Raw genomic sequence first — 11,196 nt, forward strand, 5'->3', positions numbered from 1 at the left:
GAAATAATGTGTGCCCCAACACATTATACACTTTTATAAATTCTGACAACAAAAAAATAATACACTCCAAAAAACTCCTTCTAATGTAGATGTTCTACAGAAAAAGGAGAAAGCTCATTGTTTATAAATACGCCATTAAAATTTTGAAGGGGTTTTAAAAAAAAGGCTTAATTGAACACAAATCCACAGCCTCTACTTGAGATAGGTTAGGTTTATAGCCAATCCTGAATATACTAAATGGTTATTATTTTTTGTGCACCCGTGCCATTATCTCTCTCCTCAACCTGTTATACCTTCGTAAGCTCCGGCGACTAGCTACGTTCTGTTCTAACGTACTTCCTTCGCCTCTGTCGGAATAGTACCCGGCAGGACAAAGGCACCTTCCTCCATGACTCTGGAGCCTAGCTACCCTCCAGGTCAGCATACTTCCCTCGTATTTATCGGTATAGTACTCGCTAGGACGAGGTTACCATCCTCTGGGATATAGCAGTTGTTACCCGTTAGTCTCATCGAATCTAGTCATCTTCCTTGTCAACTACCTTACCTTTATTAACTGAACAAGCATTGTCAAGGCCTCTTGGATAAGCAGAATAGATCAAGAAAATAACTCACCTCGACAAATCTAAGCTCAAGTAGGCTACACTCTATGGCTGCGTTGTAATATAAGCCAATAAATACATTTATTTATCTAAATATATGTTAATTGTTAAATGTTGATGGGAAATATTTCTAATTGTAAAACTGGATAATAGGCAGAATAGTCTGAAACGTCGGTCAGGTGTAAAAAAGGAATAAAGAAGTGAAAAACGATGAAAATAAATACAATATTTTTTCTAATAATACAAAAGTTTAATAAAAGATGTCTGTATTACTATCGAAAAGGTCGGGCTGTCTTGGCATTTCTAGATTGAATCTATCAGATTGTCTTTATTTTTCTTCTGGTTATTCGTAGTTTTAGAAAATTTGGATAATTTTTGTTGTTATTAACATAAAAAATAGTATTAATTCAGTCTGTACTTTTTTGGAAATTACAGTATTCCAATAATTAGTTATAGGACACCTCATTAGTAATTTGATCCAAGCAGTGAGGCTCTATGAGTATCTCGTTCAATGGCATTGAACTGATTCTAAAGGCCGTAGATGGCAATATCTCAGCAATATGAGGAAATTCCAAGAAGCTCCCTATAGCCATATTGTACGGAAGGTTCAGGGTCGTTGCCTTCGAGGCTGCTTAGATGGATCAGAGAAGGTAGATTGAGAAAGTTATGAAAACCCTGCTTATCCGTACAAGTCAATTCCGAGACATGGTCGGTTAAGGCAGGAGAACTTAAAAGTGAGATTCAAATTAAAAAAAAAAAATCTAAAATTTACATGTATATTTATCTTATATTTTAAGATAAAAAGTAGACTATGTTTGAAAAAGGAACATCAGTCATTTTATTTACAGAATTAAAAAAAAAAGATATAATTAATAACGCTTTTAAGTATATGTGTTATCCTTAACCCAATTCACCTTGAATGTACTGAAGCAGAAATAAATATTCCACTCCAAACCACCCTCCCGCATTTCTTCCTTCAGAAATATTCAGTATCATTCAAAGAATACATACCCGCAAAGCTCTTGGATACGACCTGACATCCCACATCCTAAGCCTTCTTCTTCGAAAAGCCATCCTATTCATAACCTACATACTCGTATATAATGCTATCCTCCGTTCCACATATTTTCCTGAACCATGGAAGTTATCTTTACTCAAAATAATATCAAACTCAAAAAACCGCCCAAATACCAAACCTTCTACTGTCCTATCACACTTTTACCTATCCTGGGCAAAATTCTCATTTTGATACGTCTATACTCCATCTTTGACTCAAATTATATAATTCAAGATCACTCATCTCACTGTACTATACAACAATTTCATGGTTTAATGGAAGTTGTCTCGTCTTCTTTGGAACCTGGTATGTATGTACTGCGTGTGAGTCTTTTTCGATGTAGAACAGGCTTTTGATCGAGTCTGGCAACCGGGACTACTTTACAAACTCTGTAAATTCCTACCTCCTACATAATTTCTCCCTGATAGATTATTCAATATAAACCACTATGGCTCCCATTCATCCCTCTTCTATCAATCCACTGGTGTTCTTCAAGGTAGTATCCTCTGTCCCATCCTCTACCCAGTCTATACAGCTGACCTCTTAACCAATCCTAGCACCATCCTCACCACGTGCCGATGACCCAAGTGTGTTCGAAGGTAGTAAATATCAGTTAATTCCGTCCCACACTTTTCAATCTCATATTCAAACCCTCGAAGAATGGTGTCGAGATTGGAGGGTTAATATAATTTCCATGAAATCACCTTATCTCTTCGTCGTAAGCCTACCAATTTTCCTACAGTATCCTTTAGGCCGGGCTTCGGAGAACGAGTCTTCAACGTGAGAGGCCTCTGGTTCGGTCCCGTGGAACGATTCCCAGCACAACTAGGAGCTTCATGGAGGAACTCGGGGTCGATGTCCAAGACGTGACTAGGATAACGGAGAATATAATTCTCGACTCCCTGGGAATCATGCACCACCACATGCATGGAAATTAATGAGTAAGAAGCAGTTGTGAATGACAATAAATAAATTATTTTAAAAAAATATTAAATTAAAATATTCATTTTAATTATATTATTTCAAATTCTTGAGACAAGGTAATTATTTATTAAATAAATAAAAAATTCGTATCCATTTCTGTCTCAACACTTTATTTTTCACCAGTCCAACGTTTCGGCCATTTTAGCCATCTTCAAGGACATCTTCAATACAATTTCTTCCTCACTTCTTTTGCAGGCTATTCTGCCCAGGTCATTTTCTTTATTATAAGTTAAAAGCCTATTTATTTAAAATTTAAAATCATTAACATTTAATTTTTCTCTATAAGATTATCAACAATTGATACACCAACATACAACAAACCATTTATAACCTATTATATTTATAAATTATAAACCTATTATAGGTAGGCCTCACGTTGAAGGCCTCTGGTTCGGAGCCCGTGGAACGATAGGAGCTTCATGGAGGAGCTCGGGGTCGATTTCCAGGACGTGGCTAGGATGACAGAGAATATAATACTTGACTCCCTGGGAATCATCCACCACCACATGCATGGAAATTAATGAGTAGGAGAGTTATCCAGAGGAGGGATGGCATGCATACATCGCATATATTATTTGTTGTTTTATTTATTCCTTTATTACTTTATTATTTTAAATATTTTAATATTTGTTATATAGGAGAATTTGTCGATCAAATGAAATAAAAATTGTGAAATAGAAGGGAAAGAAAAAAAGGAATAAATTGAAAAACTTGTATTTAGTGTGTAGACTAGTATTGATTCTAAAAGAAAACTGTGGAGGAAAAAAAAGGTTTTCTTTCTATTTTATTATATCATATAAAAATATGTAATTAATATATGTCCGATTACGGACTGATTAGTATGCTGTGTAATGTAGCAACCCCATGTATTTGTCCAGCATGGGTGAATAAAGCATTTCTTTCTTCCTCTTAATCTTGCCCAACAGTTGGAACATCCTGACTAACATGGAATCCTCATACAAGGCAGCAAAGACAGGGAACTGCACTTCGATTCCGACTATTAAAGTACGTACAAGACAAACTGCATAAACTTGCAATCCATTATAAAAGCCTGACCTACATGAATATAATAAGGCATAGCTAAGGACCTACGGAGTTGAGCTTAGGGGCTACTTTGTCACAAACAAAATCATCCATAAAGACTTTACTGTTCCATATGTAACTAATCTAGTCCTAAAAAGATATCAATCCATTTTTAACCTAAACCTACTAATTTCTAAGCCTGACATTCTTCCGAGATTCCTGAAAAGAAGATTGTTTCGAGACCTTCTAATGTAGAAATTTTATTAGTGTGCTACAATGGGTAGGTAGGTACTAGAGATGCTACATCGATAAAAAAACATCGATGTTTTAAAACATCGATGTTCAATACTAAAATATCGATGTTAAAAAACCATCGACAAAAAAACATCGATGTTTTTCAACATCGATGTTTTTTTTTAACCATTGTAGTAACATAAAGACTGTTCTAAAGACTACCCATGCTCCGGCCAGTCAGAAGTGCCTTTTCAATCAACCAATAGGACATGGACTTCAAAAAACATCAATGTTTTAAAATATCGTTGCTTACAATATATTTTCCAAAAAACATCGATGTTTTAAAAATTTTTGTTAACAATACATAGCCACTTCTGGCAGGCCTTAAAATGCGTGATCGTTGGATAGTCGTTGTAACAGACCTTACATTACTCAAATGGTTGTTCAAAAACATCGATGTATTTTGGGTAACGTATTGTAAGCAACGATATTGTAAAAACATCGATGTTTTTTGTAGTCGATGTCGGATTCTTTGTTCCAAAAATCACTTCTAACAGGCCGCAGAATGCGTGGTCGTAAGAACAAACCTTATGTTTCTGAAATTGTTGTTCAAAACATCGATGTATTTTGGGCAATGTATTGTTAAACATCGATGTTTTTTTTAAGCATAGATATTTTAAAACATCGATGTTTTTCTAGTCGTAATTTATCTTTATTACGTCGTTAGCGTGATGGTTGGAGGTCCTTTTTTATCCCACCACATTGTTGATAGGAAATTGTTTATACCGTAAATTTTTTGTTTTCATTTAATTACTTTTGGAAAAAAACTTAAAGATTGGGACAAACGTAAAACATCGAAAGTAAAACATCGATATTAAAAAAACATCGATGTCAAAAACATCGATGTTTTGGGTAAAACATCGATGTATTATACTATTTTAATCTAGCGTCACATATACTAGATGTATTTAATGTAAGTACAATAGTAAATTTAAATAAATAAATTAAAAAAAGTATATATTTATTGTGGTTCATTTCGTTTTCAATGATGATGATCTAGTGTTGCACCAATTATTTCCCAGGTCTTTATGCTTTATGATAGATCATTTCTGAGGTACAAGTTCTCCATAATAATGAAATAATGTTGTACAATTGCTCCTAAAGTATCCATTATCCACAATTTCCATACTGTTCGGATTTCCGATACATAAAAATTAATAATCAGATGCCAAGTAGCCTACATTTATCGTACGAACGAATAATCAGCTAGTTATACGCTAAAATGAGGAGATGTTTGAAATATAGAGGCAAAAATTGTCTCATAAATTAAACTCTAAAAAAAGATTGTCTGGGTGAGGATAAAAAAACATTAAATTCCGAGGAAGTTTCTCGAACAGGTGCTCTCTGAGTAATAGTAGAGGGAGAAAAAAAAACCAGTTATTTCACCCCAAATATTGTTTAATTTAATAAAAAAAAATGTATAATTATTAGTCTAAATCATTGTGTCTGCCAAGTATGGGTAGAGGAATAACAATGACTGCTGTTTCAAAATGTTAAAAATAATTAATTTTTATCTTTAAAACTACTACCAAGACTAAAAAAACTAAGAGAACATTATTTAAAGTAGAATAACATTTCCAAAATTTTAGCCCTAATAGAGCTTTTTATGAACAACTGTTCCCGAGATATAGCTTTTTCCACAGCAACATTCCATAAAAAATCTACTGAAAAATAAGTAGTTAATTTATTTTGAGAATTTATACCTCAGGAAACATAAGACGTATAGATGTCTGCAAGCACTCAAATTAAAGCTATTTAAATATAACATAATGTAGTTTATAACGTTTTTCTTCGTAGTAGTATTGTTATATATTTGCTTTAATAAATTGATCAGACGAGTCAAATTGAGAATTCATTTTGTTGAATATCATGAAAAATACTGCTCCTTCGAAGATAAACGTTTTAAACTACATTATAGTACATTTAACTAGCTTTAATTTGAGTGTTAGCAGACATCTATACGTCTTATAGCTCCTGAAATATACATTTCACAAAATAAGATCATTAACTACTTATTTTTCAGTAGATTTTTTATGTAATGTTCCTATGGAAAAGCTATATCTCGGGAACAGTTGATCATAAAAAGCTCTATTAGGGCTTACAGTTTAGCATATTTACTCTACTTTAAATGATGTTATCTTAGATTTTCTGTTGTTGTTGGTTCTTTTAAAGATATAGAGCTCCGAATGAAAAATTAATTATTTTTAACATTTTGAAACAGCAGTTTTTTTTTTATTCTCCCTAGCTATACTTGGTGGACTCAACGATTTAGACAAGTAATTATATTTTTTTTTCATAGTTATGATTAATTTAATTTCAATCAAAAATTGGGGTGAATTATCTGCTTTTTTCCTGCATCCATTTTCACTTAAAAACTCTACATAATATAGGTATGTCTGTTACATTTATATGGTTTCCAAGTCATGTAGGAATCGCGGGGAATGAACTAGCCAATCACGCTGCAAGAGAAGCACTAGCCCTTCTGGGGCGGGGTAAAGCAATTTTAACTCCGTCAGAGATAAGCATGCCTCTTGTAAAGGAAGTCAAAGATAAATGGCAATCTTTGTGGAATGTAAGCCCAATGAATAAATTAAAAATTATTAAAATGGATGACAAGCCCTGGGGTACCTCCAGTCGCAAATGCCGTAGAGAGGAAGTTGTACTGACCAGGCTGAGAATAGGTCACACGAGGCTCACCCACTCCTATCTTATTTCAAAAGAAACGCCTCCGCACTGCCAGTATTGCAACAACAATCTAACAATGAGCCATATTTTCCAACGATGCCCATTTTTCACACCACACTTCAATAGCTTAGGACTAAACCAAGATGTCTCAAAAACCCTCCGAGACGATTATAAAGCAATAAAATTGGTGTTTCAGTTTTTAAAATCACAAAATTTACTGACAAAAATATAACTTGAAGGGAAGGGAAAAAATAATAATAACACTAATAAAATAATCAATAATTAAATTAGAAAATAAATAAAATTAAACAAATATTAGCAAAATTAAGTAAAATATAAATTGCGTTGATGACCAATGAATTTTGGCACCACTAAACAAAAACAAACAAACAAATTGCTTTTTTTTTCTACCCGGCTCTTGTACTAGCTAGTTATATATGAAAATTAGAAAATATTTGAATTTTATACAGAGACGAAAATTGTCACATAAATTAAACTTCAAAAGAAAACTTGTCTAGGCGAGGGTAGGAGAAAATTAAATTCCGAGGAAGTTTTCCGACAGGTGCTGTATGAGTCAGATTCTCTGACAGAAGATACATTGGTGGATACAAATTATTAAAAAAATGTAACTTGAAATATTATTTTAAACTGTAATATTTTAGTTTAAGAGTTTATATTTTAATTATTAGACTCGTTTATTTGCTTCTCGGGTTATAAAGATCTCATTTCCATAACAGGATAGCAGTTTAAACATATGTTCAAAGGTTTAACATTACATCTTCAGTCCTCTGGACAAAATTGCATTTAGCATTTTCTTAAAACGGAATACAACATCTAAAGGAATTTTCTAGCACTGTAAATGCCAGGTTCTGCTTGTTTTGGGTTATCATTGGATGTAAGGTTGAAAATTACAGGAAAATAAAATTCTGTAAATATATTAAATTATTGCACCAAAGAAAAAAAATATATATAACAATTAATAGTATAAATAAACCATATTTATTGGGTTTGAAGTGTCAGTAAAAAAATATCTTTTGTAAAGACCTATATTATCGTATGTCGCGAATTATTTGTTATTTTCCTTTGTTGTATTAAATGGTTGTTATGTATCAGTTGATTTGTTTTCTAATTCACAAAGAACAGATTATTATTGATCATATTAAATGATTTATAGTGTATTCAACATTACTTAACTAAGTCTCTGCCCTCTGATTTAAATGGTATAAAAATCAATTTCAAATAAAGAACGTACAAATTTTATATCTTCGGTTCTAATTTGCTTTAGAAGGTCCGATTTTATCATAATGCATATCGAATATAATGCAGAATTTATTCGATTCACGAGAGACGAATATCTTTTTATTTCTGAATTTCCTACTTGAATAATCAATTATTCGGGAGAAAATACGATTAACCTTTCGAATACATATTTATTTATGATTTTTTTTTACATGAATAATCAATTATTCGAAAAAAAGTACGATCAACCATCCGAATACTTTAGTAATCGTCAATTTTTTACTCGAATAATCTTTTATTCGAAAAAAAATATACAATTGACCAATCGAATACATTTAATTTCATGAAATTCGTCAAGACAATTTTTTTTTGTCCTACACAACCCCAAACTGGTTGAACTCGATGAAAAAACTCAACGCCCCAGGCCGGATTCGAACCGGCGCCGCCAACAGATCTCATTTTGGTAAGACTGCATCTTACTAATGAGCTACGGACGGCCCTTTTGTAGAATATTATATTAATATCTAATTCAAGAAGTATAGGATATAATTAAATTTACATGAAAAAATATAAAATATGCTGAATGGGAAGTGGCGTTAACAATAAGCCTCATTAAAGTAGGAAATAGTATCAGGAGCTAGCAGAACATTCTAACTAGATAATGTAATTACAAATAGTTAGCAAGAGATAAGTCAGTTTCCTATAAATTCTTAGCTAAAACTTCATCCTACTTTTACAGTACTTCGTTTCCTATTCGGATTAAACTAGAATCTAACCAATTAAGTTTAAGCTTTTGTTCCTTTAGAACTGGCAAGGATGCCAGGGTATTATTTGAATGTATTATACTTGTAAAAGTATTGAAATTAAAAGTATTTGTTTAATCACTGCAGTCTGGAGTGAAACCAGAGTATACAGAAAACTGTTATTTATAAGGCTTATTCTAAAAGTTAGTTGAGTGGGCTGCATAAATGAATACTAGGATTTATACAAAAACTGACATTTCTTGAATAGTAATTTTTCCAGAAAACCGGTTTTAACAGGTTTCGAATTTTTATAAAAAAATTTTTGCTCGAATATTCTGTAATTCGAACAAAAAATTTTAACAGAAAATTTAGAGTGATTAAAAGCAGTTTTTAACTAAAATTATTTACTGTTCAATTTTATTTTAAATGTTTATGCAATTTAGTAGAAAAAGATATAATAGCTCGTGGTTTATGCATAATTTTTACATTTAAGTATGTAAAAATTTTTATAATAGTGAAACAAGTTATTCAGCAAAGGGTTCGAATAAATAAAAACAATATATTTTAATATTTTTATAATAACCATATTATTTTTTTTAAAAAACAATGTTATCAGATACAGATGGATACTTATTAAAAACAATTAGAAAATATATAACTGTGTATTATATAATATAAATTATAATCAAAGCCGAAAGACAAGAGTAAATAAAGCTTATGCATACATACTTATTAAAATCAATTTTAGTTTTAAATACTAGGACTACCTCTCGACAAACGACTGACATGGAATCCTCATACAAGACTAAAAAGACAAGAAACTGCTCGTAGATTCCGACTATTGCAACATTTACTAGACAATCCATTACAAAAGACTGATCTACATGACTATTATAAGGCCTATCTGGACATACGGAGTTGAGCTTTGGGGCTCCACTAAACCATCAAATTCCTCCATAATCCAATCCTTACAGTCCAAAATCCTTCGTAAAATCCTTAATGCTCCTTACTTTGTCACAAATCAAGTCATCCATCAGGACCTCAATATTCCATATGTTGCCGATTTGGCCAGAACCAGATACCGTTCCTTCCATAATAAACTTCTCAACCACCCAAATCCACTTGTTTCTAACCTGGCTTCTCCTTCATTACCTAATAATCCTCCTAGGCGTCTGAAAAGAAGATGGCCTCGAGATCTTCTCCTCTAGAAATGTTATTAGAGTTCTATCAATGGGTAGATTCTCCACATGTTTTTATCATGTCAATATGTCACCTACAGAAAATTTACTTGTTGTATATATGTGTATACAGTTGTAAATATCAATAAATAAATTATTAAAAAAATAAACCAACTGTCCGATTTACATAATCCGAATGTTCCGGATTTTTTTGAATTTGTATAAAGTCGGGGTCGGGGGTCTCAATTTCTGATGCCTCCCCCCTCGCAGCGGACACCGGAAGACCCCGAGGACGCCGCGACTGCATTGCCGCCACAGCCTATGCACCATGCAAGCTAGGACCTATCTTCCCCCTACCATCAGGCCAGAGTCGAGGACTGGACAGCCACCGATCGAGACAGACACATCTTTCTGGCACAAGGTGAAGACACATGGTTTTTATCATTTTGCCCACTACACACCAGGACGAGGAAAGCGGCTAAAAGACGTCGCCAAAGCAATTATTCCTATAAGACCCCAATACTCTGTCTTATATTATCTCATATAATCAAACTAATTTAGTTTATCATCACTAACACAATCTCCAGGGAATTAAGTTTTGAAATAAAGGGAAAATATGCATGTTAATCACTAGAAAAGGTCTCACAATTTCAACACCTCCTGTTTCACACAATAATTTTAATTCAACGTTTAAACATACACTCGGGATACCTGAAGCAGGAAATGGACAGGTGTCGATGCATACACCTACCTATAAAGTTGTGGTTTTGACAACTCGTTTATTTATCGACAGAGATTATTCCTCTATGGTTCGCTTCATGAACTACCTAGGTTAATTTCAAGTTCATTCGATAAGGAAAAGTACTTTCCTTAAACAACATAAAATTTCAAGGCTAAAGGTTTTAGGACAGTAATTTCAAACCTGACATTAAAAGGAATTGTCGGCCACGTATTTTCCTTCAAAGTGTTTTTCATGAGCCTATACTGTAGTACGAGGTTGTAAAGGCTCTGTACTCCAGTTGTAAAGCAGATGTTGTACTTTTATGTTTAACATTTATGATTGTCATAAAACGAAGAATGGTGATAAAGAAGGTATTACCCTTTTGTTTTTGGGGAACTATTAATTTAATTCTCTGTTTCTTAATTACTACTTCTTTAATTTCGGAAGGGGATAGTAAAAAAAAAAAAAAAAAATTGAAAAGGACTCCGGGGCACTCAGGAATAGCTGGAAATGAGGCAGCGGATAAAGCGGCTAAAGAGGCTGCTACAATGAACGTTCCAGCACTCCAAATTTACGAGCCGAAAGACATAAAGGCATTTTTAAGGAACAGAATCCGAAAAAATTGGGATTCAATGTGGGCCGCCGTACCACTCACCAATAAATTGAGAAATGT

Source organism: Halyomorpha halys, unplaced genomic scaffold, assembly GCF_000696795.3.
Source record: "Halyomorpha halys isolate HHAL.00 unplaced genomic scaffold, Hhal_1.1 Scaffold11.1, whole genome shotgun sequence".
NCBI classification, from domain to species: domain Eukaryota; kingdom Metazoa; phylum Arthropoda; class Insecta; order Hemiptera; family Pentatomidae; genus Halyomorpha; species Halyomorpha halys.